This window comes from Humulus lupulus, chromosome 8 (assembly GCF_963169125.1).
Source record: "Humulus lupulus chromosome 8, drHumLupu1.1, whole genome shotgun sequence".
NCBI lineage: Eukaryota > Viridiplantae > Streptophyta > Magnoliopsida > Rosales > Cannabaceae > Humulus > Humulus lupulus.
Window position 1 is genome coordinate 11533451 of NC_084800.1, and position 6000 is coordinate 11539450.

The window sequence follows — 6000 nt, forward strand, 5'->3', positions numbered from 1 at the left end:
TAATATGATGTTAAATACATGCATGTGGGTCCACATTTCATCACAGGGGTATTTCGGTAATTTGGCCCGTTAAGGGCGTAATTGTATATTTGAATGCATGTCGGTAATCTATTGTTGAGGCCACATTATAATGTGGATTTGTTCGAGCTATTTGGCAGAGACGATCTTTGAGTATAGATTAGCAGTTTAGTCATAACGGGATTAAGTTCGGGACTCGGGGTGAGTTTCGGGGTAATTTGGTGATTAGAGCGTTGCCGGGAATTAAATGGTAATGGGATATGAATTATTGGTATTTGAGAATATCGAGAATAATGGCAATTGGAATGTGTTAATTATGATTAACAAAATAGGCTGGAAATGACGGTTTTACCCTTAGGAGCCATAAAAGACTTTAATTGACCTAGGGGCAAAATAGTCTTTTCACCCCTAAGATATATACTATCTGTTGACGCGGTTCTTCGCCAACAGGTAATTAAGAGAAAGAGAGGAAGGGATTAGTGCTGAATGTAGAACCGTAACAAATATAAGATCTTAGAGGATGAAATAGGTGACTCAAGACACGTTTTTAAGTGGTTCAAAGGTTAAAATCCTTCTACTCTACTAGTCAATATTATTGATATATTCTGGGTATTTGGTTTCAAAGTATATCTCTCTAGAGACTATTTTTTCCAACCCTTATCAACTTCCAAGGTCTCCATATTTATAGGAGAAGGCACCTGGAAGTTGGTAAGGATATCATCCCATGACCTTCTTATTTGTCATATCAACTCTGTGACATTCATGATTAATTTCTAAACTTGACACATAAGTATGGTCAAATCGATAGGTAAGGAGATAATGGGCCGCACGGCCCAACCCAGCCGTGGGTGTCTGAACACGCACGTTCCTGCAGCGTGTCCAAGAAGTCAGGGAGATATCGGACACGTGATGTCAGATATATGCATGTTTATCTTGCGTGTGTTGACTTTACAAGGGGTCATAGCCTCCATATCTAGTTCGTACCACGAGCTGTGCATCTGACTCGACCTTTGGCCTTCCGATTCCTTGCTCCAGTCTTGGGAGTCTTGGCGAGTCCTTGAGGATTCCTCGAGCTAAGGGGGGTACGACCTCAAGACAGGAGCTCCGACCTGGGGAATGCTTATGGACTAACCATGATTAGTCCGAAGCTCGGCCTGCTAATCAACCCGTGGGAAAATCAGGGCGTACATCTACCCCCCAAGCTCCTGCTCGTGGTATATGACGTCGTATATAAGACCATAGCAGGGGCTTTTAGACTTCCCCACAAACTCTTCGCATTCCACTCTTTACGCAGGCGCCTGATACGTGGCACATCGTGGGTGGTGACGGTACGTCTTACAAGAACCGCATTTAATGGCCTAGCCTATGCCCAGCCTTCGTTTCGTATTTCGAGTGGAAGGCCTCGGATCCCTCATCAGGGCCATCCAAGGGCCTTCTTCACGTGATCCTTCACGCATATAAAAAGGGAGTGGCCACCCTACGCACGGGCCACCCTTTCATTCGAAATTTTTCAAACCTCTTTTTTTCTTTCCTCTCCATATTCCAGAAGAACGAAACCCTTTTCCTCATTCGAAACTGTTGCTGCCATTTTCATCGTTCAAGAAGCTTAGGCGCACGGATTTCTCCGAAGCTTTGGAAGCTACTACACCGACGAAGCCCCTACCAACGTAACACTCTCGTCTACCTCCTAGTCATACACAGTAAGTTTCCTGACCCTGTGTACTTTGATAACATGCTACTGTAGCTTAGGTAAAAAAATTTACTGTAGCCGCATGCAAGGGTTTTCTGGGTTTTGTGGATATGGAGGGTGACAACCCTTTTTTAGGTTAGGGTACATTTGCTGTAGGAAATCGCTTTAGAGTATGGGTTTCAGGATACTTTTTCTGGGGAAAATCTCTGGGTAGGAGTTTTGGGAATTTTGGGTGCAAAACCGGGTAGCTTAGGGAACACGCCTCATAAGCAGTTTTGTAATTTTTTGCCTATTGAAACTTTCCCCCCCAAGGAAAATTCTATTCTGAATCCCCTGACACACGAATTCCGAGTAATCTGGGATCTGTTGGGAGTATACGCGAGTGTTCACTGAACCGCGTGGTTCCACTCTCCACGAGCTGGGCTTACCTCAGCTCGTGCGAATAATAATTGCTTCTTCCTCCTGCTTGGGTCGCCTTTTCTAAAGTGTTTTCTTTTGTTCGTTAGGCGACCAGATGGCTCCAAAAAGGAATCTCCCTCAGAAGAACGTTGGAAGCTCGGCCTCCCACCAGGAGAAAGGGAAGGCGGCGATTACCAGCTCCCCGATCCCCCGTTTCGGGCCGGCAGTGGAGAAGGAGGTTGAGGTGGCCCACGACGCATTCTTTGAGGCAGAGAGAATCGTCTCAAAGATAACCAATCAGACGAAGATTAACAAACTCTTCCTCACTCACAACATCCCGCTGGGGAAGGCCTCCATTATTGCCCGACCTGCCTCGGATGGCGAGCGGAGCTGCGCGCCGCTCGACGAATCGTTCGCGGCCTGGAGCGGAGAACACTTTAAAGCAGGGGCCTTCCTTCCCCTGGATCAGTACTTTGCTAATTTCTTGAACTTCGTGGGGTTGGCCCCATTTCAGCTTCCCTCCCAACTCCTACCGTCTGCTGGCAGGGTTGAGGTACTTATTCCAGAAGCATGAGTGGGAGGTCCCCACTCCTGCGGATATTTTATATTTCTTTTGTCTCAAAGCCAGCCCGGACCAGCAGGGGCGAGGCGACGGGTTTTACTATTTAACCCGTTTTCCCAACACGGCGGCGGTCATCGAGCTGCCCAGCCACCCCAATGATTTCAAGGACCAGTTCTTTATGTCAACTGGGTTCCGGAACTGCGAGCACCACTACTTCAATCGTCCTCGTAAGTGCTTCCTGACCCTAGCCTGTGTGTTTAATTATCACTTTAGCTCCTCCTGCACCCCTTTCTGACTTAACCTCATTACGCAGCCATCTTCGCGAGGACAGAGAAATCTGTGACCCTCGGGGCACAGTATGAAACACTGGCGGGCTTGCCCCCAAGTGAGAAGGATTATCGCGTGCTCGTGACGGACGAGACGATGGTGGCCTGCAAATTGATCTTTCCGAACCAAACACTGAACCTAAAGAGGCCCCGGGGGCCGCCTTCAGCTCGGGAAACCAGACCTATCAACGTGGAGGAGGTCGCGGAAGATGAAGACGAGGAGGACGAGGGCGACGAAGTTCCGCTCGTGAGGAGCAGGAAAAGGACTTTGGAGGTCGCCCAGAGGACGAGCGAGGAGAGGATCCAATCCGGAACAGCCGCGGGTCCTTCTGGCCAAGGTAACTCTTACTTGTTTAGGAGTCTAGATAGGGCCGCTGCGGATCCCCGGCTGGCTAGGTTCAATCCTAGGCAGCTCGTCCATCGTCACAGGAGCAATCCGGACCTGAACACACTTCTGCTCCATTGTGTCGATCGGCTCATGTTGGATCACTAAGAGAGTCGGCCTAGGGGTACCATAGTAGTAGATAATACCCTAGCCTTTAGGTCGATCTTTTTCCAGGAGTATGGGACAAACCTACGCACATGGCCCTCACTCCAGAGGGGTAGCTATGCTCCGAGGCTTAGGCAATATGTAGGAGAATCTAGCCCTGAATCGGACCCGGAGCCAGAGCTTGCGCCAGTTTGGGAAATAATCGTCTTAGGCTCTTCCAGCTCGGGGGGTAGGGTTCCCTTAGTATTCGTACACTTTTTTAGCATTAACATTCTGTCTTTATCTCTGTATGATTGCTAACTTGTAATAACCATGTTTTTTTGTTTTACAGAAAAGATGTCTCAGCCCGAGGATAGCTTGCGGGGCGTGGTCTTCGGGGGGAACCCCTCAGCCTGGCCAAGACAGAAAAGGCTCCGGGGTTCCAAGAGCACTGCTGGGGTCTCCACCAAATCTCCGGCAAAGGAGAAGGAGAAAACCCCGGCAGCCTAGGTCGTGGGGGCGATCCTTCCTGCCGCCGGAGCAGGACAAATGCCTCCACCGCCTCAGCGAGCTCCGGCCGCTACTCAGGTCGGAGGATTGGAGCTCGGGACCCCGGCCGTGGCGGCCTCCGATGTGCGCATCCCAGTAAACCCTCAGGACCTGGAGAAGATCCCAGAGGCCTTCCGGGGGACAGTGTACGAATCGGTGAGCTACGCCGTTAGCCATATCTATAAGTTCACCGAGAACGAACTCCGGACTATTGAGACAATGAGCCCGGTTGACGTTATGGACTCTTCAATGAGCATGACCCTAACGGTAAGCTGCCCTATTCTTTTAAAGATTTTACCATTATACTCTGCCTTATTTTTCCTCTGAGCCCATTTATCTTTCATTCCTTGCAGGATGTCGTCGCCCTTCACTGGAGCATCATCAGGGCCAGAACTCAGCTTGATGACATGAGGACCGAGCACCAGGCCACCCTTCAGGAGGTTAAGGCGACTAAGGATGCCTTGGCGACCTCGAAGGTCGAGTTCGAGAAGACCCAGGTCGACTTGGAGAAGACCCCCTTGAAGGTCCAGGAGCTCGAGACCTCCCTTGCTACCTCGCAGGCAGACCTCGAGGCAGCGAAGACTGAGATCCAGGCCGCCCTGGAGGACGAACGGACCACCTCGAAGCAGTCCATGCAGGATCTGTTCTATCACTGTTGGGTCCACAATCCGGAGGCTGACTTCTCTTTCATGCCACCGAGTCTCTGGGCGTGCTTGCTGGTGAAGTTCCAAGCTCGCTTCGACAAAGAGGCGCCGCCTTCGGAGACTGGGGAAGCCTCTGGTGCGGCGGAGCAGGGTGAAACGGCGACCTCCAAAGGGCCAACTGACGGAGCTTAGGGCACTTTTTCTCTTCTCTTTTTTTTGCCTTTGAATATTTTGAAGTATTTTATGTAACCTTTGCATGAGGTGTTTTCACCTCGAGACAATTTGCCTTACACCTTTAACTTATATTTTTTCATGCTTTTGGCTACAATATATATATATCTTTTTGATAAACTTAGTTCGTGTTAACCGTTATTTATATCTCGAGCTCTTTGGAAAGAACAGCGATAAATAGATAATCAACTTCTAAGTTTTATGACCCAGTTAAAACCAGGAACTTATTTAGAAAACTTAGTTCGTGTTAATTTTTTATCCATATCTCGAGCTCTTTAAGAAGAACAATGATCAACGGATTTGAATCAACTTCTAAGTTTTTATGACCCGGTTAAAACCAGGAACTCTTTGAAAAACTTAGTTCGTGTTAATTTTTTATCCATATCTCGAGCTCTTTAAGAAGAACAACGATCAACGGATTTAAATCAACTTCTAAGTTTTTATGACCCGGTTAAAACCAGGAACTCTTTGAAAAACTTAGTTCGTGTTAATTTTTTATCCATATCTCGAGCTCTTTAAGAAGAACAACGATCAACGGATTTAAATCAACTTCTAAGTTTTTATGACCCGGTTAAAACCAAGAGCTCTTTGAAAAACTTAGTTCGTGTTAATTTTTTATCCATATCTCGAGCTCTTTAAGAAGAACAATGATCAACGAATTTAAATCAACTTCTAAGTTTTTATGACCCGGTTAAAACCAGGATAGGACTTAGTTAGTGTTAACCCTTATCAATATCTCGCGTTTTTAAGAAAACCACGGTCAATCGATAAGAATCAACATCTAAGTCGTTAAGGAGACCTGGTTATATCCAGGTACCATATGCCCCCCAAGTAACTGGGAAAGGGTCTTTCGTGGTTACTTTAAGATTACACTTGCAAATATGCATAAAAAGTTGATTTTCATTAATGCGTAAGAAGTGGCCTTCCAGGCCTTACAAGTAAATCACTGGTAATATCTCTTTAAGTGGATGGCGTTCCAAGTTCGCGAGACCGCCCCTCCATCAAGTTGAGCCAGCTTATAAGTTCCCTCCTTGATGACTTCGATGACCTGGTATGGTCCTTCCCAGTTCGGTCCCAAAACTCCGTCTTTGGGATCTTTTCCGGCAAGGAAA